Source organism: Echinops telfairi, unplaced genomic scaffold, assembly GCF_000313985.2.
Source record: "Echinops telfairi isolate 266 unplaced genomic scaffold, ASM31398v2 ScPeMD7_31;HRSCAF=116, whole genome shotgun sequence".
Lineage (NCBI taxonomy): Eukaryota > Metazoa > Chordata > Mammalia > Afrosoricida > Tenrecidae > Echinops > Echinops telfairi.
Window position 1 is genome coordinate 16,532,444 of NW_022103928.1, and position 24,862 is coordinate 16,557,305.

At 49.6% G+C, this 24,862-nt stretch overlaps 1 protein-coding gene across 2 annotated transcripts in view; it reads left to right on the plus strand.

Annotated features, from left to right (window-relative positions):
- The window catches only part of PRICKLE2 (prickle planar cell polarity protein 2), a 181,002-nt gene that overhangs the window by 35,908 nt on the left and 120,232 nt on the right, over positions 1 to 24,862 (plus strand). Inside the window, exon 1 of one of the 2 annotated variants that reach the window (XM_004702414.2) lies at positions 9,507 to 9,846. The exons of the other annotated variant lie outside the window; for it this stretch is intronic. The gene's annotated coding sequence lies outside the window, so the exon portion shown is untranslated. Of the gene's footprint in view, positions 1 to 9,506; positions 9,847 to 24,862 lie in introns of those variants that run through there. 2 annotated transcript variants of the gene reach the window in all.

The window sequence follows — 24,862 nt, forward strand, 5'->3', positions numbered from 1 at the left end:
AACATGTGTTGGAATCACCTGGAGGACTTCAGAAGGCTCCTCTGGAAACTGAGGACACGGCCATAGCAGCTGGGGCAGCTCGCTTCAGCTGCGGCCCACGGAGCCCGCTATCTGCCCGGAATGGCAGCGAGGAGCAAGGCGGGCACTTTCCCCATCCAGTCATGTCACTGCTGACTATTGAAAATGAACCTGTCTTTTGTTTTTTCAATTTTACATTTCCTCTTTTTATACCAAACCACTCAGGCCCATGTTTAGGTCTGAAGGGTAAGGCATCTGCAGGGCCTTCCAGGGTGAGGCTCCTCTCTCTCGCTTTTTAATAATTTTACTTATTTTTTATGTTTACCCTCCTTTTTATTTGTGGGCTGTAACACATGTAAGAATGACATACTGTATGTAGTTGCACAGCCCCTCCCATCAAAGCAGTGACAGGATCACAGGAAACACACACACACACACACATAGTTCTTTCTGCTTTTTCCCCCTTTTCCCGTCTATCCTTCCTCCTTACCTCCCTGCCCCAACCCTCTTCTCCCCCATCCCCCACCCCGCCACTGCCCCTGGCCTCTTTGGTCTTCAAAGTCTTCTTCATGGTGTGAAACCATTTTTCCTTTGTAATAGTGGTGTCACGACTGAGCATAATGCTCTTCCACTTGGTCCAGACTCAGCACTGGTTTTTAAGGATGCCTGCTCTTCTGTTGTGTGTATAGGCAGGGTTTGCTTATCCATTCCTCCACAGACCTGGTTTCTGATGGTTTGTTTGTTTTTTTTCTATTAAAGAAATTACTCTCATAAATAAACATGGGTTCCCTGTGCATGATGTATCTGTTCGTGTTTTGTTCCCTGTTTCTAAAGGGTACATATGCCAAGTAGAGAGATTGCAGGATCCTGAGGTATTTGCATTTACATTTGACAAAGAGCGAGATAAATCTATAAACTGTCGTGAGAATTGTTTGGAGTCTGTCACATCTAGGCCATGGTCCACTCGCATCCCCTCACGTCTGTCACCTCAACTCTCAGCAGGATGGGAACTCTGCTTCAGGAGTGGGTGGCCAAGAAGATGGGTCTGTTCCCCACCTAGTTCCAGGTGGAGAGCTGAGTTCACCCTGGGAGGGGCAGCCTCAAAGGCTGGCAACACCCTGGAAAGAGCCTTCTTTAATCAGATCAGAAGGGACCGATTTAAGCCCCAGGGTATGGCCAAAGACAATAGAGCAATCATCTAGTAATTAGTAGAAGCCAAATGACTATTGGGTATGAAATCAGTGGGTAGAGACCAGCCTCAGTTTTCTGGCAGGTTATATTCCTGCCGGCTGGGAAGCAGCTTCTTGGGGACATCGTAGGGCAACCAGACTTCACTCAACTTGTCTAAACACCAAAAGCCAGCAAATGACAGTGAGCGAGGCCGCTGCACAAGCGAGGGGCAACTCCCCTGCAGAAAGGTGTGATCTAACAAAGGAAGAAAAAAGTACCTGTGAGGGGCCCACCATCATGGTTAGCACATAACCCTTCAAAGCAGCTATTACAAATAGGTTCAAAGAACTACAAGAAACTAAGAAAAAAATAATAATTTTCAAATTATGCATGAGGGGCTGAAGGGAGTGGGGGGGAAATGAGCTGATACCAAGGGCTCAAGTAGAAAGAAAATGTTCTGAAAATGATGATAGCAACAAATGTACATATGTGCTTGATACAACGGATGGATGGATGGATGGTGATAAGGACTGTAAGAGCCCCCAGTAAAATGCTTGTAACAAAAAAGAGAGAGAACTACAAGAAGCAATACCTAAAGAAGTAAAAAATACCGGTTAAGCATTGGGCTGCAGTCCTCATGGTCGGTAGTTCAAATCCACTGGCAGCTCCTTGGAGAAAGGCTGGACTTTCTACTTCCATACACAGTTACAGTCTCTTTTTCCCAGAATGTCTTCCATTTTGCCCATGTTTGTCTCAAGAGAAGCAGGGAGCAGCCCGAGTGCTTGGATTTAGGAAGAGCTGGAAGTCTGTGGCATCCCTGAGCACCTCCATGGTCCTCCCAGTCGTTAGCCTAGAGACTATCCGGCCTGCTGCTGGGCTCCTTGTGCAACCTGCCTTAGTAAGGGAAGCTTGATTTTTTTCTAAGACAAAGGTAGTGTTTGCTGGCACATCCTGTCACTGTAACAATACATTCAGGAAAATGCTCTCCAGTAAACATGTTGAAATCAGGGACCCAATCTTTAATTTTCTTTAGTGGGGAAGCAATCTCTCTCACAGTCTTTGTTTTGATTTGTACTGTCTAACATGTCCTTATTGGATATAATTAAAAGGGGATCAAGGGCTGTATTAAAATGTGGCACACCAGATCACTGGGAGCAGGAATAATTAAAATGTATGAAATGTAGGTTTCAAAGAGGAGGGAGAAAAAGGAACGAAGACACACCCCTCACCCACCCGCCCACCCCCGCCCTTTCTGGGTTTAGAGGATGGGCGGTTATTTGCGCAGGGTGGAGGAATGCCTGTGGTCTGAAGGGTTTCATGACCTGGAATCTTACACACGAGGGCAGGAGAGAAGGTTTTCAGAATTCCGCTGAGGGCTCATCTTACGTTTATCCTGAACGATGCTAGCACTATGGTTGTGGCTGTCCTTCCTGTGCTTGAAAACCAAGGGGGAATAATACGGATTTAACTCCTGCCGCCATCGTGGTTGTTGCCCCGCCCCTCCCCCCCCATCCCAACTCAGAGCCACCGTGTGTTCAACCGTGTGCTCCCGTGCCAGCCTCACAAGTGTTCCAGTGTTGGAGCCGTTGTTGCAGCCATTGCGTCAGTCCATCTGGAGGAGGGGCTGGTCGCCCTCTTTTCCACTGCCCCTCTACTTTACCAAGCTTGACGTCCTGCGCCAGGGACCGGTCCAAAGTACGGGAGACAAAGAGGAGCAGTCTGCCTGTGCTCCTACCGCGTGCTGCATAAAAGAAGCTCCGGGAGCCAACAGTTACGCTCTTGGCTGCTAACCGGGAGGTTGGCAGTTCAAACTCACCCAGGGTCTCTGCACGAGAAGGACCTGCTGACTTGCTTCTATAAAGCATGGTGCGGCTCTGCCACAATCGGCCGCAACCCCGGGGGGTGCCCAACAAGGACCACAAATGCTAGGCACTCTGAAAAATGCTTTGTATGCGTCGTCCCACCCTCCCCAGGTCTTCAGTAGATAGACGCCTCCATTTTCTAGAGGGGGAGACGGAGGCTGACAGAAAGTCGGTGGGCTACAGCACCAAGGCCATGTAGCCAGGAAGGGTGGAACCCAGATTGCCATTCAGGTCTGCCTGCTGGGGGTTGTTAGTGGGAATCCGCATCAAAGCGGTGAGGAATGCGTCTCTGGAGCACTTCGCTGTACGAAGAGTGTTCCATCCCTGTGAGTACCCGATGCGTCTTTGTCTGCATGAGAGAAGCTTCGCAGGTTGTAATCCTTGATTTTTTTGTGTGGTTACTGGATAGAATGCTGTTGCTTGATAATTATTAAAAAATCGAAACGAAGAAGAATGCTTCGCCCCCATCAGGGGTAAAATGGCATTGATGCTGATCTCTCTCAAGGACTGTGATCATGTTTGTATGTTAACCACCCCTGTATGTTCAGACAGATGGGTTTGGTGGGTTGAAGGCCTTTGAGAAAGCCTTTGATTGACAATAGTGAACGTTGGTGCCTATAGCAGGCCTCACTGGGCTTCCCCAGGATCCGGTTTTCCTCTTCTTCCTGGGTGTTCCATGGCCAGCTACCAGCTTACCTTGCTGGCAGGTGAGGTATGGAGACTAGTTTGACCAGAGGAGGTACTCCCCCCCCCCCCATCCGTGGTTCTTTTGCTCTTCTGTTGCTGTCACCCAGAAGTGATGCCCTAAGATCACAGAGACAAGGGGAGACGTTGGCTACATACCTGAGTTGCTACTTGGAATAGAGGCTCCTGGAGTGCTATGGGGCTTGCAGCAAACTGTGGGTGAGTGGGAAGCCAACCCTCGTGGTCCTAGACCCTTGGGATTTGGGGGATTATTTGTGACTGTGTCCCGACCTGACCCACGAGTGTATTTGAGAGTGGCTTCAGTAGTTCCTGAGGAATTCCATGATCCTTTCATTCCATTTTCCTATGAACTTTCTGAAACTCCTGCATCCGACAGCCTCCTTGACTGGCCTTTGAAGTCTGCATATGGGGGAGCTGCTCGGGAGTGGATTATTTACACACACACACACACACACACACACACACACAGTTTTAGTAAACTTGGATGAACTTTGTTATGTGTCTGGTTTGAAACATTAGTAATCTCCCTACAAGCTGTTGGCTTTTCACCAGAGCACACTCAGAAGGCGGTGATCTAGACTGGCCAGGGCTGGTGCTGGCCTCGATCTGTTCAAAGTCCTCCCCTGACCATAACACTAGCCTTTTCTCTGTGCTGCTGCCAATCACCCTGAGTACTAAAAATCATCCTCAAGTCCAAGTGCAATCCCTCTTTGGTTTACATAAAATCTGTTCCTTCTTATTTTTCACCTTCGGAAATGGAGATTAAGAAAAAAACCGCCTGTCACCAGTTTGCTCCTGAAAGCCAGTTCTCTGGGAGGTCACTGTCCTTGTCATCACCGTTCCCTGCTCTTCTGTGAGTTAGCCAGCAAGCATTCACTTAACCTTTCCCCATAATCCTCTAATAAGATTCTGATGGACGCCCCGTCAAATTGAAAGAGGATTTGATTGTCCGGCCCGTGAGGAGCAGCCTCCTTGTCCGTACCTGCAGTGCTGGCGGCCGCTGCTCTGCTGTCTTGTGCCCGTACAGATGGGTCCTTCAGGCTGCATTCATGCTAATGCTCGGCCTCATAGCCGCACATGCACCCCTGCCCGGAACTGCCCTCTCTTGCCGCTGCCCTTGGAGTGAGCCCAACTTCACTCCCACTGATTCTTGACTCCCTGATTCTTGACCATCACAGACACGGTCCATCGTGTGTCCCTGTCATCCTTTCCAAATGAGATATGCAGCTAAAGCCTTTTGGCTAAATGTATCATCTATTTTCCCACTTGAATGGAACCTTCTAGAGGCCAGTATTTACATCCTGCTCTGGTGTCCCTGGTGGCATAGGGTTACATATTGAGCTACTAACCAGCAGGTCTGCAGTTCGAAACCACCAGCCCCTACCCAGGGGCAAAATTGAGACTTTCTACTCCAGTGATGAGTTACAGTCTCAGAAACCCACAGGGCCAGCTCTGTCCTGGCCTATGGGGTCTCTATGAGACAGAGTTGACTTGGTGGCAGTGAGATTGGTTTGGGAGTTGGTGGTATGCCAACAGGAATCTCCAACCTTTCACCAAACCAGAACAACTAAACCCACTGCCTGAGTCCGTTCAGATTCACGGCCACTCTGTGGGACAGCGTGAAACAGCCCCACTGAGTCTCCGAGGCTGACACCTTCACAGAAACAGACTGCCTCGGCTCCTGCAGACTGGCTGGTGGGTTTGAACCAGCCAACTTTTTGGTTAGCAGCTGAACACTTTACCGCCAAAGAGTCCCCTTCCTATGTCCCATTTAAAAACAAACAACCTCACTGCCCCTGAGTTGGTGCCAACTCATAGCGCCCCTATAGGGCAGGGTAGAACTGGCCCTGTGAGTTTCTGAGACTGTAACTGTTTACAGGAGTAAAAACCCCATCTTTCTCCTCTCTGTCCCCTAGGTCCACAGTATATACCAGTGTGAATGTTTCCTATATATTGCCTGCACTTATGTGCATGTGTTTGTATTAGTAAATCACAGGGTGATCCTTGTCTGTTTGCCACATGCGTGAAATTCTCAAAGTTCCCACTTTGTCTCATGCTTAACCAGTGTATTTTCCGAAAATTCTGAACAGAATGTTCTCGAGGATGAAAATAATTGTCACAAGGAATTATCAATTCATGGATATTTAAAATATCAATGATCTGTGCAAGGGGCTGCGTTGATTCGCCAGCTCCCTTATCACTGAGCACCTTCAGGGAGCAGGGCAGGTAGAAGAAACTAGGCCATGTGCTGTCACCATCCTCCTGCTGACAGTGGTCAGACCGCCGGGGTCTCAGCCCTCACCTTCTCAAAACATTCATCAGATTCCATTCTCATGGTTTACTTCATTGCCTGTCTTCCCCCTCTCATTTCTAAGCTCTTAAAAGACAGGAACCATGTCTATCTTGGGCACCTTGATGCCCCTAAGGCCTAACGCAGTCTCAGGCAAATTATAGGTGCTCATTTAATGAGTGAGTGGACATAGATGAGACTGGATGGGAGGAAAATACATGCTTCCCAATCGTTACTTGGCGTCTTATAACAGCGTTGTTTGTATAGCTTCCTTCTCTAGTTTCATTGCTGCTGTAGCTGCTGGAGAGTTGGTCCTCGATGCATGGCAACCCCTTGTACAATTAGATCTGACCATCGTGAGCCGTCGGCTTGTCATTGGCTGGTTTTCAGAAGTAGGTTGCCAGGCCTTTCTTCCCGGTCTGCCTTAGTCTGGAAGGTCTCCTGACATCTGTTTAGCATCATAGAAGCACACGAGCCTCCAAGGGCTTAGCCAGACATTGAACCTGGCTCTCCTGCATCGAGCATGAGATTTCTCCCCCTGAACCACCACTTCATCACCAGTTTCATAGCAATCCTAGAGTATTTGCGATGTCTCGTGCAGAGAAGAGCATGTCAGAGGCTCAACCACGTTACGTGGACTCTGAGATGTGCCCTGGGAGGGGGGATGGTTTTGCAGCCTTTCACTCACCTGCTTTCTCCTGAGTTCTGAACGTTAACTGGTCAGTGTCCTAATCTGTCCCCAAGTTAACGGTGGGAGCCTTCTCCCCTCAATTGCTCATGTCTGCTGGGTGTTTGCTGTATGCAAGTCCGGGTGCTAGGAGTTTCATGCTAATTCTCACTTGACCCTCACATTGGCCTTGTGAAGGCAGACACTTGGGTTACTTGTCCCCAAGTTACAGATGAGAATCTCTGCCCATGCAAACAGGTATCAGAAGTAGACTTTAAGCCCAGGCGATCCATTTCAGACCCGTATTAAAGTTAGTAGCTATGCATGATCTCTACCCCAGATTTAAAGAAACCTCCTGTGCCTTTCTCTACACCACCTTTTCTCTTCATTGTCAATGACTGAAGAATTTTTCTCATAATTCAAATAACAAATAGATCTGGGAATACTGTGCTCATCTTCAGATGAAGAACTGGGCCACGGAATGGGAAAGGACTTGTCCTTGGCCCTAGCAGGTAGAATGACACTGCTTCCACCTGTCTGGCAGTGGCCCCAAACTGCTACCTGGTAATAGACTTTGAAGGGTCTTCAGACCTGGGGTGGGAAGGACCAGCCACCCGCTGACAAGTTCTGAGTTACGCAGAATGGAGACCTAACGCAAGGCACATTCCTCATTCTCGCCCGTTCCATTTCTATTCATGCAAAGTTATTCCAGGTCCCATGATTTTCACCATGAAAGGTCTCTGTGAACCAGAGAGAGGTACTCTGAAAGAAGTTATTAAGCATTATTAATACAATTACGTATAACAAAAGGCATAATTTAACTTCCCCACATCCAACAAAGAAATTCATTTGAAGCTTCAGGAACCCCAGCTGGAAGGGCACAGCTCATCAGAGTGGGTTCTTTGGGGGGGGGGGCGTGTGGGCCAGGAGCCGTGCTGGCCGCTTTGTCCTGCTGGGGCGCCTTTGTGCACCGTGGGGCTACACCTCTCCAGGCCTTCTCCCCCTCCACAGTGTCCCCCAGCGCTTCTTTCTCACAGGCACGGAGTCCAGAATATTGGCTGGGCTGCCTTGCGCTGTCTTTCACCTGGCCCGGGATGCTGCACAGGCAGCTTTGGGAGAACAATTGCTTTTGAAAAGTAAAAGATGACCCTTGAAGTACTCAGAAGGGAGAGGCAGTGGTCATCCTTGATTGGAGGAAGGCCACGTGTGTGTTTTCTGGACTTCCTCCAAAAGATCAGAGAGAGCTGCTATTGACTGCGTGTGATGTTGGGTGAATCCTCTCCACACCTGAGCTACCTCGTTAGGCGTTCTGTGATTACACCTCGGTGATGGAGTGCTTACCCATTGGGCTGCTTCCCTCCTGGTCAGCAATTCACCACTGTCTGCTCTGCAGGAGACAGATAAGGCTTTTTACTCCCAGGCGAGTTGCAGTCTCAGAAGACCCACAGGGACAGCTCTCCCCGGTCCTATCGAGTCACTTGATGGCAGTGACTTTGTTTGGGTTTGGAAGTGGTGGTGAGACCAGAGATCTCTGTGAGAACAGAGACCGCAAACCCCCGCCCCCCCCAGGCTCTAGAACAGTGTGTGGCATATAGTGAGTGCTCAGTGGGCTGTTTCTCAGTGAGGGATCAGCACAGGTAAACAAAAGGAAGACTCCCTACGGTTCAATTCCTTATCCAAAGTCAGGTTGCAAGCAGGAAGCAGAGTGCGGATTCGAACCCACAGCCGTCCAAATCCCTAGAGTTAGTTCTTCGTGATAGCTTCAACAGGCCCCTTCAGTGTACAGAGAAGTGATTGGAGCTCAGAGGCTCAAAGGCATTTAACAATGCTTTTTCCTGCCCAAGGTCTAGGAAATTTGGGTTCCGGCCCTACCACTGCTGAAATTCTCTGCATGGCTGGGGCTTGGGTGGGGGGGGAGTGCCTAAAGCATCAACACTTCAGCTTCCTCTCCTGTAAAAGGAGAAGATGGGACCAGTGCTCTCTGGGCTTAAGAGTCCTTAGAAGCCCCTGAGCAGGCTATGCCTGTGATGTCCCATGCTCCCTTGTTGGGGTGGGGGACAGGGGCACGGGTGACTGAGTCATCACCTGGGCGCAAAACCTCGAGGCAGGCCAGCGGACAGCTGACGTGCTGGAATGAACGTTGAAGAGAGCGCAGGAATGAAAACAAAGTAGAGGAGATTGGAGGTTCCACGCAGCGATTTGGGGGAGCTGGGTTGCATGGGGGTGCTGTAATTTACTCCTGCGTTGGGGCGGCAGCCGGCAGACATTTAATCTGAAACAGGCTCGCAGGTTGATCACTGTGCCCAGACCGGATCCTGGCACAAGCACAGCCCTTGAATGGGAGAGCTAGGCATGTCTGGTAAAAGCCTCTCTGGTTATAGGCGATTTTTTTTTTGGGGAGGGGAACTCATCTGGGGGCTGCCTAGCAGGGGCCTCTGCATTCAGCAAAGGCTTTCTTCCCCCTTCTCCAGGGTTTAGGGAATATTGATTCGGAAGATAAGGCTAATTTGCATGTAAATAAATCTCAGAGCTGGGCAGCAGGGACAGGGCTGTCCAGATGCCCATGACGGACTTGCTGACATCACGGCCTCATTAGCATGCCGAGGACGCGAGCCCCGCAACAGCGACTTCTCAGCTCGGCTCGCAGCTCCGCCGACAATTATTAGGATTTTTCTGGCCGAGCTGCTTATTTCCTGGTTCAGCGTCTCAGGCTCTCGGAGCAGCTGACTGGACGCCCCGGGGCTGGCTTGGGATCAGTTGGTGCCGCCCAGGCTGGGGTCCGTGAGTGACTTCCTTCGGCTGGCCGGGGAGGGGCGTTAAGAGCAGCACTGGGTGCTCTGGACGGGGGCTCGAAGCAGGGAAGGCGCACTTTTGCCCCCGGCGGCGTGGCAGCTCCCTCAGCGGGGGCTGTTTTCCAGGCGCGAGTGCAGAAGAGCTGGGGCTGGAGGCTGCCGGAAGGGTGGTGATTGCACCGAGGGTTTTGGCAAGAAGATGCTCTGGCTGCCGGGGGTGCTGCGCGAGTTCCTAGGAGCCAGTCCCAGGGAGAAAGTGAACTGGGGCCACTGACGAGCTCGGCGGGCCCGGCGGACGCTCTGAGCGAGGGGACTCGGCGTGGCGTTTGGCTCTCCCGGGAGGTAGGTACCAGATCGAAACAAATTGCAGCCAGCACTTGCTTTCGCGTGAGGATGAGAATGCCAGACAGACGGGTTTGGCGTTCAGGAGGACCTGGGGCAGTACTTTACCTGGGCCAGGTGGCATTCGGGGTAGTCTCGGGCCCCCTTTCCCTTTCCTTTTGCATGTTAGCAAGTGCAGTTGCAAGGGGATCTATGTGACAGCTGTAGGGAATCCAGGGGAAAAAATGCATGAACGACAGGGAACACGCAGCCGTTCTGCAAAACAACCTTTAAGTTCCCTTGGAAAACAAGAAAAAGCATCGGGGGCGGGGTGGGAAGGTGGGGGAGAAGGTTTTTAAAAAAAAGCGAACACCTGGCAGTGTTCACGCAGGGTGGGGTCATGTCAGCCCCAGGTGTCTCATAGGAATGGAGACTTAGCTGGGACTTCCAGGCAGAGAAATGGTGTTCGAATGATTTGGGGTTAATTTTATCTACCGCTCTCAGCTGGGAAATGGTGACCGCGCTCCGGAATATGCCTGCCCAGCCTGCATGCAACACACGACTGACTCCGGGTGCCCACACCGGGCTTCCGTCTGGGCAGAGTGGTCCTGGTTAGTTCGTCTGGCTCTTCTCTGTTTCCCGAAAGCCAATCATAGCATTCCTAATCGGCTATGGCGTTCTTGAGATGGAATATAGATTTTTAAGATCCGTTAGCTTTTGTTTTGTCGTCTTGGGCTGGTGCTGGGGTCCTGCGGGACCTCTGTGAACCAGAAATAATCCGGCCTGGGCCAAGTGGCACGTGGGGTCGGTGATCTGGAAATGATGGCGTGCCCTCGCAGGCGCCTGTGTAACTTAGGCACCAAGATGATTTCCCGAGCGAGCAGGTTCTGCTTACAGCATCAGTGCTTCCAGGGCCACAGTCAAGGGAGGGCTGTCGGGTGAGCGATGCCAGGAATATAGATACCTTGACAGCCAGGGCCCCAGTCGGGGGCTCATGTGGCTGCAGTTGGCTTCATGGCCCATCTCTTCTGGGGGAGTGTTTTAGACCATCTCAGTGAGACTTGAATTAAATGAAGCAAAATTGCCTGTGCTAACCCTGCTGCCCAGAAGGCTTACTGACCGCTGATGGCTTTCACAGATGGATCAGAACGAGGGTCCCCACGGGCTCCAGAGTAAAGTCCCAAGTTTGGCAAAATTACCATATTCTGGACATTTTAATGCCTCCTCTGGTGCTTGTAAAGGTTCTGCCTTTCCATCAAATGCTCTCTCCCCTCGGGGATGCTGTTTTAATGTGACACTTAAAAATAGAGCAACTCCATCGGTCATAGCGTTCTAGTCTGTGTAAATAGTTGGGGGGTGGGGGAGGGCAGAAGGGAGGCTGGCAGGGGACAGTGACAGCCAGGACGAGTGAAATAATGCCATTTCAGATGGCAGGGCTGCAAAGGTGCTCCATGCCCTGGGGAAAGACATGGAGATACAGAACGGAAGAGGCATTTATCGAAGCTTACAGAAGGGTACACCACGGTGAGGAGGGATGATGTTTACCGAGGTCTGGGCTTTGGATTCAGACAGCTGAAGACAGACTGAGCCCCCTCTCCGAGCATCAATTTCTTGTTGGTACAGCACAGGCAATCTGTGAGAGCGAAATGAGCCACATCGGAAAAGAAGCCCTTGGCAGCACAGTGTCTGGCCACATCAGTGCTCAGTAAAGGTTGGCTCCTATGGTGGTGGTCGTGGTGAGCTTTGCATCGTTATTCTTACAGTGGTGTTGCTAAAATCAAAACCGTCCCCTGAAAAGGAAATATCCCCGCATTTATTTGGTTTGCAAAGAGGCTTTGCTGGTGCGAAAGGGGCCATCTCCAATCCCTGTGACGTTCAAAGCCATTCCCATGCAAAGTAAAAAAAAAAAAAAAATCCATCTTTTTATCCTCTGGGCTGAGTTGATAGAATAAAAGGAATTATTCAGGGCAACTGTATCCTGCAGAACTGGATGTGACTGGATGGTGTGATCAGAATTATCCAGTGCTAGCTGGAGCTCAGGCACAGCCCCCACCCCCACCCTTACCCCAACCCCTCCCAAGACAGCCATCTAGGCAGCTGACAAGTCACATGTTGAAAACAGTGGGACCCAAATTGGAACCTGGGTATATCTTGATTTCTCGTCTGCTCCAACTTTACGTGGAAGAGCCTGTCTTTTTCTCACTCCTTCCTGTTCAGTGCAAACACTGAGCGGTTTTGTCTCCATCCTGGGGTGCCTTAATGTGTGTGACCCACCTGCGGGTTGGTTCTTCAGAAGTTCCAGGGCTGCACGTTGGTCACCGCCAAGGCTGCTTGCTTCAGGTTACGAGAGAAAGGGACAGCCACCCATGGCCCGGTCCTTCCTGCCTTTCTTTCGTGTCTCTCAGTGATACATTAGGTCTTTGCCAGACTTGTGGTCTTCCTCCTCCATGCCAGCGAGCAGACCCCGGTCACAGGACAGGACCATTGTTTCTTCCCTCCCCTCCCAGGTCTTTCACTTTCATTTATGGGAGCTGGAACTCTGTCTGGCACGTGGATCTGGAGGACAAATGAAAAGTGAATGAACAGAGCTGTGGGGCAGAGGCTCTTTCCACAGTTAGGAGACAAGGACGGGGAGTGGGTCACTCCTGGCCGCGAGCAGTCTGCAGTATAGTTGGATTTTGCCTGCAGAGAGTGAGGAGGGCACATTGAACATAGCCCACCTCCACCGTCTCCTGACCGTGCACCTCTCCTGATTTCCGGAGAGCTGCCTAGCCTTCAACGGTGTTGCACTTGACTTCCTCCTGGGCCTAATGACTGACGGCCCCATTCATCTTCTCCTTGTGAACAGCAGGGCAGGGCTCTGCATGTTCATGTCACCGAGGAAGCTGACGGTTCAAGAAGTAAAGTAAGTTGCCCTCAAGCCCCCACACAGCTGGGGATCATTTCTGGTACCCAGCTTCTTCTGTTGCACACGGACCCACTGCTGTCCTGCCTTGCCCTGCCCTGCCTACCACGGGGGTCAGAAACCTCCTGAAGCCTCCAAGCCTTTTCCCTTCTCTGTGGTTTTCAAACACCAAAGACTAAAAATGTTCTGCTCCTCAAAGAGGAAGTCTGGGTGGCATTTAGGTGAGGGGCGTGTGTATGTGTGTATGTGCACACATTTGAAGACCCACTGAAACCTTTCTCTTCACTCCCTCTCTGGTTTCTGTACTGGCTGTTAGGTACCTGCTGCTGAGCAGGAGCTGTTGCAAAGGGTCGAAGTTAGACAGTGTTGCATTGACTTGAGTGACATTTCCACGTGTTCTTATCCCAACCCATGGAGATCTGTAATGAAAGCATCTGATTTTTACAGCTTGTTTCTGTGTGTTTGTGCACACACACTCTTCTGTTGTTGTTGTTTTCATACGCACAGGCTCTTAAAGTAAAGTAAGGGAGGACATATCAGATAAGGCCACTCTGTATCACCACCAAGGTAAGTTTTCCAAATCTCTGTGGGGAGCTTGGCCAGTTGAGCTTGGAAATTTGGGTTTTCTCTTTTCCTTTGCCGTGTTGTTTGAACGGGTCTTTGTTCAGAGACAAAAAACTGCTGCAGGTTTGCTTATCCTGTTATTTCCCTGAGGACAAGGCAGAAGGAAAAAGCAGGCCGGCTGGAGAGAGAGAGAGAGAGAGAAGGTGGGAGTTAGGAAGGGTGGAGGGAAGACAGAGTGGGGAAGCAGCTGGGAGAATATCAGAAATCTCAAATCTCCAACCTGCCATGAAAACCAAAAGCTAAAGATTCCCTTTGGGTGAAGTTGCATCTCAGAGGACACCTTTAGCTAGAAACTCTTCTCTCCGTCTGTGCTACAGATCTTAAAATGCAGCCATTTTAAAGTCCTAAAACCCTCCTAGGGACTTAACATAGTACACGTTTTCCACCAGCAGGCTGGGGAAAGAGTGCATCGATGAATAGGAGCCCAGCCACAAGGGCAGTGTGAGCCTTTCCTTTCCAGGATTTGCCTTGGGGAAGCAGATGATAAGCCACCAGTGCAAGTTCAGCTATAATATTGATAAGCCTCAAGGTGGTTGAACCAGAGACTGAAATAGAAGCATTTGTGTTGAAGGTGAGACAGACTCCCTAGAAGGCACAGGTGGCAGAGACAGCCATGGTCGGAAGTGGGGTCTTCAGGGAATTCGGGGTGGCTGCCTATGAAAAGTGGCCCCAGGGTCGTGCTCATTCAATGGACTGTACCTGAAGGAAAAAGGGCTACAGATGATCTCTGCTCTCTGTAATCCATCCTGGGACACCGATGGGCTGGCTCACAGGTACCATTTATTCGTGGGCTCTGGAGTACAGATGGACTCTCTTAACAGCTCAACACCCAGTCTGTCTTCCATGATGAACTGATATGAGTTGTCTCCTTACTCTCACTGGGAGGGCCTTAGACTTCAAATGGTCATGTCTCCTTATGGCCCTGGGTGGTGCCAATGGATATCTTGGCCAAAACGTTCCTTGGTCCGAACCACCCAAGAGCATCACAGGAGAGAGACGTGGCTACCTGCTTCTGCAAACACTCTAGCTGAGAAAATCCTCTGAGCCCAGTTCCCCGCTGTGGCACTTGGGGTCCTTGGGCCTTAGAAGGGACTCTATGTCAGCAGGGCTTAGGGTTTTGTTTTTGAGGGAAGTTAGCCTTAAAATAAAACCTAATACGAAAAACAACAACAAAACCTAATCCATATTCTCCAGCCTCATCCAGTTTTAAGAATACCTGGGACAGGAATTCTTAGCATTTCATTTCATCTGGGCCGGATGCTATTTTTTTTCCAGCTCTCTTCTTGGCATTCTTTTCCAGTTGGGAGTTCTCAAAGGTGCTTGTTCATGGAAATTCCAGGGCTCCACCAAGAAACAGCTAGGCTTCCTCTGGTCACAGAGCCAAATGTTGTGTCAGGCTATCTGTTAATAGGTAAGTGTGTATTTGGGGTGTCCATGAGTCTGTGTGAGAGCCCTGGTGGGGTAGTGGTTACAAGTTGGGCGGTTCAACCTCAAAGCCATCGATTCCAAACTACCAGCCACTCTGAGGCAGAATGGCAATGCTTTCTACTGCTGTAAAGAGTTACAGTTTCAGAAACCCACAGGGGCAGTTCCACCTATCCTGTAGAGTCGCTCTGAGTCAGAAAGGATTCGAAGGCAATGAGTGCGATGAGTCTGTGTAGTCTGTGTGGTTGTGGGCATTTAAAAATGACTGTCCTATAATGAGCCCCTGCTGGGTGCCAGATAACATGAGCGATGCTTTATGTAGTTGGCTTATTGATTCTTGCAACAATTTTGCAGCTAGATAGTTCTAACACTCTCTAATAATTGAAAAACCAAGCCTCGTAGAAGTTGAGTAATTTACCCAAAGTTACACGGGCAGTGAAGGGTAAAACAAACTCACATTCAGAATAATTGTAGTCAATGTCCACCGTGCCAGGCTCTCTTGTTACAGTGACCCCTGTAGATTATTTTTTCCTTTTCCTTCTGGATCTTCTAGCGTGTCCATCTTCTGAGAAATAGCTAATGATCCCCCAGTGGAAGTAAAACCCTTTGGGTTGATCTATAGGTAAAATTGGGACAGGAGTCTGTGTTAAGCATAAAAGAGGGACCGAGGGTGTGTTTCATATATGGCTTTGTGGCTCTGGTGATGGGAAGGGAAGGTTGGTTTGGAAGTCTGTAAGTCACACTGGGATGAAGCTTAAAGGACAACGTAGAAGTCCTTTGTTGGATGAGAGGGATCAGTGGCATTTGGCTGGGTTATACATGTGGCCATGAACAGTGGAAGTCTGGAGAGAGGTGGGTAAAGAGGTGGGTACACTGGTTGACTCTTGGTACCCAGTGGCATGCGCATCAGGTACTAAGTGGAATGTATGGGGTCTCAAGCAGGATCTTCCCCCTTCCTGAAGGAGCCCTGATGGCACTGGGTAAGGTTTGGAATTCGAACTGCCAGGTCAGTAGTTCAAACCCACCATCTTCTTCACAGGGGAAAGATAAGACTGCCTGCTCCTGCAAAGATTTGCAGTCGTGGAAACGCTATATAACAGCGTCACTCTGAGTCAGAATCAAGTTGATGGCCGTGGGTTAGAATTGGGGCTCTCTGTACCCCCGCCTCAGTTCTTTCATCTGGGAAAGGAGGGTCCTGTGTGAAATGATCTGGCTGTTCTCCTCCAGCACTGAGCTGAGTGAGTGTGAACTTTCTGAAATGCGCTGAGCCTTGGCTGTGAATGGGGTGTGGTTTGAACTGTTGGCTGTGCTTGGGTGGGGAACGAAAAGGTCAAGTTTTAAATCAGGACCTGGCTGCTCTGTGCAGTGAAAATGTGCGGGGATACAAGACGCGGCATTCCTCCAGAGAATGACATGATCTTCCTGGAAGAACATCTGACCTTTGAATGTTTCCCACGAGTGAAGAGAGAATCGATGCCTCCCTTGCCGTGGGGGGGTTGCTGCTCCCCCCGCCGAAGCTCCCCGGGGTTCTGAGTGTAGCCAAGTCTCCTACAGAGTTCTGGAGAGCCAGGCTTCTCGAATTTAGCGTGCACACACTGTGGGGCTGGCTGAAATGCAGATTCTGCACTTCTCCCAAGCTCCCTGGTGATGCTGAAGCTGCACCTTGTAAGCCACGTTGATCATAGGCCGTGTGCTCCAGAGAAAAGCAAATGTAAATCAATTCCAAAGGCCCAGGCTTTAGTCCCAATTATGCCCTTCCTTGGTTGAGTCAACCGCTAAGAACTCGCTCTCCTTTTCTGGGATTCCGTGTCTACATTGGTAGCATAATGAAAAAGCCATCTGTAGACTAATGAAGAGGGCGAATGACTAATGTTTAGTGATGGCCAGCCATGTGCCAGGCTCTGTGCTCACTGTTTTGTACGCCGTGGCCTGTTTCATCCTCGTGATGCGCTCTGTGAGGGAGGGACTGTTGACCTCTTGTTGGGTGCCACCGAGCCCATTTCAACCCCCAGCCACCGCACCGAACCCAGGAGAACGGGCCGATAGTGTCTCGAAGGCTACCATCCTTATGGGCGAACATCACCCGATCTTGTCTCCCCCAGAGCCCCAGGGAGGTTCACCCCACTGACAACCAAGCGCTTTAACTCAAACTCCAAAACCAACTCGCTGCCCCCAAGTCAATTCTAACCCTCTAGGTCAGAGAAGAATTGCCCCCTGTGGGTTTCGGAGACTGTAACTGCTTCTGGGAGGAGAAAGCCCAGTCTTCCTTCCTGGGCACGCCTGGTGGTTTGGAACTGCTGACTTTGCAGTTAGTAAGCCAGCTCATTACCACCAGGCCACGTGGGCGTCTGTGTACTATTACAAGTATACCATAGCAATAAATGCATTCATTTATGTGGGATGAACACTTACAAGCACTTAGAGTACCTGCGGGATAGAAGTAGTTGTCATCCATATTTTACTGTTTTTAGGTCTTAAAAAAAAAAGTGTTTTTCCGAGTTATGCAATTTGAGGTAAAATACTTTGCAAAGGTTAGCCAAACTGGCATTATTTACTCTGTGGTCTTGAATAGTTCGGCTTAGAAAAGAAACAGTTGCATCTGAGCAATGTTCAGAGGATTGGGAGGGGTTCTGGTTGAGTTTCTAGAATGTTCTAGAATTAAGTCTCAGCCGGTTTTCGGTCTCGGTGTTTTTACAAGTTTGGATTTCATCTGTCAGGTGACACGTCCTTGTGGATTGAGAATAGGACTCACTCAACTGAGTGTCCTTTGATCCGGCTGTGGCAGCCGAGTGCACGCGGTTCCCGAGGGCGCCTGTGTGGTCGGCGAAGCCTTAAGGGGTTGATTGTGAGGGTCTTGAGTTTGGGGTTTGCCACCGTCCTGAATAGCATGCGGCCATCCGGCAGGAGAAAGCGATGTCTGCTTTCATCTCGTTCTTCCCTGTTCCCCACGAAGCATCTACGTGAACGAGAGGGACAACAGTCCTCAGTGGGATACGTTTTCTTCCATGAACTGAGGACTTGTAGTTGACTCCATTCTCAGACATGTCCCGACCATGATTCGTATGGCAAATCCTGGCCACCGGCATGACCACTCCCCGGTACCCTTGTCCATGGCAGACCTCATTCGTAATCACCACACCCTTTCAAGCCGAGACCCAACTTCAGAATCCTTCTCAACGTAGCACTCCAGGTGGCCTGTTCCAGCGAGTTGTGGTTGGCCCAGGAAATTCAGCCTACTTTGTTCTTGGACAAGGAGCTCGGGTGGAGCTGTGGGTTCAACATTGGAAACCCAATGGAATGGAGTTCCGTTCTGGCACACACGGGGTGCCCAGGAATCAGAGTCGACGCCACAGCAGCCCTCTGGAAGATGATTTTCCTGGCAACTTAGTAAATTTAATAAATAATTTTTTTTTAAAGGCTGTGGAAAATGGAATTGAAAGATAACGAGATTTTTTTTCCCTTGTGAACTTTTTGAAGTCTCTTCCTATATGCATTGAACAACTACTAGTTACCTGTTGTTGGTAGGTACAATTGAGTTGATGCTGACGCATAGCAACCCTATATAGGACAATGTAGGATGGCCTCTGTGATTTCCAGACTGTAACTCTTTACCAGAATAGAGAACTCTGTCTTTCTCCTTCGGAGTGGCTGGTGGTTTTGAACTGCTGACCTTGCAGTTAGCAGCCCCGCCCGTAACCAGTACACCACCAGAGCCTCTTAAGAAATTCCATTTTCCTCTCTTATTCCTCTTTTTATTTTTTCCTATCCAAAGTAGATGACCGGCAGGCTTGGCCCAAGTTTTATTTAGTTGGCTATTTTATTAATTAATGATTCCGTTGTTTCTTCCCTGTGCCTGGGATTTAAATTCTGTCGTCCTGATTAGTGTGGTGGCCATTCTCTCGCTACCTGTCACCTCTCATTACCGGTGATGTAGGGTCTTCATCCAGCTGTGCGGCTGTGATGCTCCCGGAGGAAGCCCTGCTTGGCCGCGTCTGCCAGGGGGCTGTTTCTGCAGGCATCCTCTGGGCAGGGAGTGCATCCATTTGTTAGGCTCTGGAGCCTCTGGAGCGGTGCCTTCTGGCTCAGCTAACACCCTCCCCCTGACAGCTTATCTGTCAAGATTCAGGGTTTCATTTAAATCCCTGCCTCAGTCTGTTACTGCATTTGAGTTCATCATCTCAGAAGATGACGACGAGGAAGCCTGTCAAGCCTTCACAGCTTGACGGGGAGTAGAACAGCGAAGTCGTCCGTACTTCCTGTGCAGGTTGGGCCACTCTGAAACCCCTGCCTCATTAAGAAGCCGGGTGTCCCTGCGACCTGAAGAGCCACGTGTGCCTCTCTGAACAACAGGAGCCTGGGTTCTTGCTAGAATAACTTCTGAAGATAAATGGGAAGAAAGCAGTGTAAGCACTGGCTTGATTGATCAAACAAGCTCCAACCTGCCTGTCTTTCGCTTTGTCAATTTGGCTGCCTAACCAGCCCCCGAAACACTCATTTGCTTTGCCTGGCAATGCTTACAAATTGCTTAAAGTCCTGCACCATTGGATTGCTACTAGGCCGCCTCCTAACTGGTCACTAGGACATGCACGTGCCATTCTGCAGAGTGAGGACGATCACTCAAGCATGTGTGATAGATTAAGCATTGTCTTTGGCCCTGTGAGGAGTTTACATCTTCCGAGAAGACCGTTCTCACATTGCCAGGTCTCTAAGCCTTAGGGTTTTAACTAGGGATCCACGAGCACCAAAGGACCAAATCGATGAACTTTCTGAAGTTAAATGTCAATGTTTCGAGTATGCTTCTGCACTCATGTTCAGCGGGGAGGATCCCAGCTTTAATCTGATTTTTAAAGGACTCCAAGGCCCCCACAGGTTCAAAACTGCTAGCCTGGATGGTGGCTTAATCTAGATTCGTTCAGGAAAACTTCCAGAGGTTGATGCAGGCTGGAAAAATAAAAACCCTCCCTTCCACCCTTGAGATATAGGATACTTTCTCCATAATGGCCAGACTCTAAGTTTAAGTGCTGAGGTGCTTGAAGTAGAGACTTATCTGTTCCTCTTCATTTGACAAATGAGCAAACTGCGGCCTTCACTCTCTGCTCCTGACACCACGGGAGGGTTTGCTCGTTCTGCATCTCTGGAACAATGAGATCCACTTTTCATTGTTGCATCTCAGGAACAATAGGCTCCACTTTTCGTTGTTCATTTGACAATTATGTTGACCACTTATATTGGGCTAAGCCACTGGTGTTCAATCACTCTCTTCAAATCAGATTTTGAACGTTTTGTAACATCTTGGGATTAAATTGCACCACGCTCTGGCACAGTTGTTCATTCACAGTGACGATGCATATGCTTTTGCCCTAACCTGCGTAGCTCTTCTACATACTCCATGTCACCCACGACAAAGGCAACTAATCTTCAGTGAGGTCTCGATAATATAGCACTCACTTTATCGTTGAAGCACACTTGATATTTTTGGCATCCTTGTAACGGCTTGCCATCTCGGGGGCTCCCAAAAAGAAAAAGAAAATCTGACACTGGTCGTAATTTGTTTGTGTACTGTACTGTGAAGGATTCTTGGCCCAGTGGTCAATAACTGCCAGGCTAGATTCTAGGCAGGGCATTAGGGATTCATTTAAATGGCTACTTACTGAATGTCCTCTGTCCATTCTGGTTACCAGGTAAGATCCTTGACCTTCTAGGACTTACATTATGATGGGGAAACCTGTAATAGACACATCAATAAGTGAGGCTGTTTCTGATCGTGATCATTGTTAAGGATGAAGAACATCGTTAAGGCCAATAGACTGGGTGATTCATTAGAAGAGAAGCGGAAGTCCTCAGAGCTAACTAACGAAATGGAAAACAGGCCCAACAGGAAGCGCTGGGGAAGATAATCCAGCTGGAGGAACCACCACTGCAAGGTCCCGAGAGAGGACTAGCTTTGGCCATCGGGGACAAAGGCCACAGTAGCAGAAGTGTGGTAGACAAGAGGAGGAGAGCACCAAGGGAAGTTGGAGAGAAGACCGGGAGAGGCCAAACTGGGCGGGGTCTCATGGGCCTCAGTGAAGGAGTTTGTACTTTGTCCTGATGGAAACCAATGGAGGATTTTAAACAAAAGAGTCGAGTGTTCATTATAGAAGAATAATTATCAATAATAACGGCTGGTGGAAAACTGATGCTAGGAGAGCTGGAGCGGGAGGTAGGGACATTGAGATGCAAACTGTTTCACTCACCCAGGCAAGCGGGCATAGTGACTTAGAAGAAGACGCTAAAGATAAGGGAGTCCTGATGGCACAAGTCATTAGCATAAGTGCTAACCCAAAGATTAGAGGTTCAATCCCACCCCAAGGAGCTTCAGAGCGATCTAGTGATCTGCTTCCTAACGAAAATGGCCTTGAGAATTCTGCCACACATGGGCTCGCCATGATTCCCTACCTGGAAAGTACAGAGAAACCCACTGGCATCCAAGTCGATTCTAGCTCAGAGTGACCCCGTGTGGTGTTTCTGAGACTGTAAATCTTTCCTGGAACAGACTGTCTTGTCTGACTCCCTCGGAGTGGCTGGTTGATTTGAACCACTCACGTTGCGGTTGGGAGTCCAGTACCTAACCCACAGCACCACCAACACTTGCTGACAGCAAAGACAGAGGTGGTGAAGAGATCATGGATGGATGACTAAGACTCATTCTGTGTGCCAAGGAATTCCAAAGTCTAGCCCACCATCCATGAACTATGTCGAAGGCGTGTGGTATTGGTACATCCAGCATGCTGAGGGGTGGGGGTGGGGGGTGGAGGGGAGGCAGGTAGGGGGTCGGCACAGCCTTCATCCATCACCTTGTCGATTCTGAATAGAACACATTTTAAAATATTTTCAAAGCTTTACTCCGGTAGACCATGTGAATTCAATTCATCCAGGGCTTCTTGCCAATAAAACATGAAACCAGGAAATGTTTGCTTCTTTCTACTCACTGCCCTCCTTCCTATCACTGCTACGGAAGGAGAAACCCGGCCCAGACCAAAACCGCAGAAACCATCCCATAGATCGAGCTTGAAGAAGGCAAGTCAACCTCTTGCCTTCTTTCCTTTCCTGCTGTGGGAGCCCTGAGAGGTTTGTTTTGTTTTGTTTTTTGCTCGGAGCGAACTGAAGCCAGGGCTCTTCTGGAAATAATGTCTTTCCCTGTTGTGTCTAAGTGAGTTGAGGGGCTGTACTCCCAGCGTCGGTATTTGGGAAACACCCAACTTCTTGGTGCTCTTGTTTCCCAAGTCCACTGGGGTCTTCTTGAGCCTTTGGCCTCGTTCACTGAGGAACAAGGATTTCTGGGAAATTCCGGCCTCCAGTCCTTCAGGGCCGACATTAAAGGGCTCCTGTCAAGCGTCGAAGGGTGTGACCAGTGCCAGAATCCTGCCCCCAGCCAAGCCCCCGAGTCACGCCACTGCCAGCTGGCCCCTCTCCACACCAGAGATGGCTGCGTGTCAGTGGGTCTTTGTGTATGTAGCTGGCTGAGTCTCGCTGGATGAAAGGCGGCTTAATATAAACTGAAAGGGTTATTAATAAGCAGCCACTTAAGAATTTCCTATGACTTGTGGATGATTTGGGGGCCTCTCTGTGAACCGGGAGAGCCTCACAACTTGTTTTACAGGGATTAAGGGAACAGTGCAGTCCGTCTCCGGGGCCCTCGGCCAGGCAGCTGGGGATCTGGTGGAGGGCTCTGGAGTCCAGCAAGCCAGGGTTTGCATTCCCATCTGATCCCTCCCATAGGGTCTGGGAGCATGGGTGCCTCCCAGAAGCTCTTTGAGCCTGTCTTTCCATCTCTAAAACGAGGACACCCATTCCCTTCTCATCGTGTTGTTGGGGATGAAATACAAACTATGGAGCTCGATACGCATTCAGAAAATGTTCCTTCAAAAAAAGGGTGGGGAGATCATTTTCCAGAAATATGATTTAATGGCATTTGGTGCAGAGGAGGGGAGAGTAGCTTCGGGGTCACCGATCCACGTCTTGCACTTGCTAGTGGCAGCTGTACCACTCTGCTTCTCTGAGCTTCCCCTTGTCATCATCACAGGGCACTAAGGAATCCTGATGGGGTGGGGGTAAAACGCGCAGCTACGAACCAGAAGACCGATCACCCACCCGCCTCTCCACAGGGGAAGCTGTGGCAATCGGCTTCCGTGGTGATGCCAGCCTTGGAAACCCACCAGCCGTTCTACCTGTCCTACAGGGGTGTGAGTCAGAATCAACCTGGGCGCAGTGGGTGTTTCAAGAGGCAACGGTAACCTGGGCTCTTCTGACTAACTTTGAAAAGATTTTTGACAATTAAGAGAGTAGCCACCATTGAAGTCTTTGATTAGTAAGAGATCATTCATTTAATATCTGTCCCGCCTGCTTTTATTATACTTTGGTAAGAAAAGGTCATTGGTGTGGACTTGACCTTGAAATGCTCAAAGCCTAGTAAACCAAACCCACTGCTTGCTGTGGAGCTGGCTTTCACTCCAGACCACCCTGTGGGCCTTGGGGGAAGAACTGTGCTCCATTGGATTTCCAAGGCTGGGAACTTGCCGAAGCAGATTACCAGGTCTCTCCGCTGAGGGTTCCGATCCCCAGCCTTTCAGTTAGTAACCAAGTACCGTTATCCTTGTGCCACCCAGGGGCTCTCAAAGCATGGCCAATGAGAAACGATACTTTGGTGGGGATGGTAATCAAATTACCTAGCTCGCGGTCTAGTGCACCTTGAAGTTTATTGCTCACCACCCATCTCATTTCTCTTGGTCTGTTTTCATCTTAAGTGGAATGCCAGTTGGATTCACCTTGAAATCAGCTGGTGGCAGCAGCAGCAGATTGTCACTTCTGGGGTGCAGGAGCTACAACGGCTGGCTTGCTAGTTTGTAGCCCTGGACCGAGCACAGGGCCCAACACACTGGCAGACGAGCCCTGCCGGGGGGTTAGTGAGCATTGCTGTTGGTATTTAATCATAATTGCCACTCCATGAAGTCGTAGAGTTAGGATTCAAACCGAAGTCACTGTGGCCCTAGAATTTGAGGTCGTGATCCAGTATACTATATTGCCTTTAAATCCGGAGGGAATGTGATTTTAGCCAAGCTCCTCCACAAAGGAGTCAGAGACTAAAGAAGGGCCGCAACAGAGGGCCTGGAAGAGGAACATTGTGGAGTCTTCCAGCCCTTTCCTTGAAATTGAGAGGTGTGAAGAATGGTAGAATCCAGGATGTAGTCACTTTCCCAGAAAGCATTTCTCTAAAGAAATCGTCTGAAAAAGGTCTCTTGGAACTCCTTCTGTGAACCGTCCAATGAAACAAAAGCTTACAAGTCGTAAAATCATGGTTAGCAGGTAGATAAAGTGAGGTGGAGGAATTTATCCAGATGGACTCACCCATTTTTCCTGCCTTGGGTGTTCTTACCAGAGCCGTGGGTCTGATAAGCAGCTAAGGAAATCAGAGCTCCCCCCACCTCCTTCCCGGCCTCTCCTAGGGATATAGGGATGCAGTGATGCAGGTAGCAGGGTTGCCATGGAGACACCATCAGTGGCCAACCTCTTCTCCTTTGAGGGTTCATTCTGTGTACTTACTCATCAGGATGCTGCATTAGTTATCAGTGTGCTCTTTGGTAGGCAGACTCACCGCTGGCTTCTGAATGTCTTTATAATAAAGCCAAAGCCCCTTCGCATGACTCGAGTGTGTGTTTCACCAGCCACCAGGTTGTAGGTGTGTCCGACTGCTCTCAGTTCATGAAGGACACCATGTTCTCTCTTGCTTCTGTGTTCCATTTGTTGAGAATGTACTTTCTACCTCTTTGTTCGGGAAGCTTTGGGCCCAGCTTCATCACTATGCCAGTATCCCCAGTGCCTGGCATGTAATAGGCTTTCTTTAATTATTGATCTAACATTGAGCTAATGGGTGCCTTTCATAGTCCTTTTCATTTTTAAGTTGGTGGTCTAGCTCTCCGTTGTTATGTTTTTTGTGGGGTTTTTTAAAATTGTGAACTGGGCGGAGGTGTACAGAGCAGGCCCACAGTGTTACAGTCGGCAGTTCATACACGTCTTCTTTCATGTCATTCCCTGGGAGCCCCT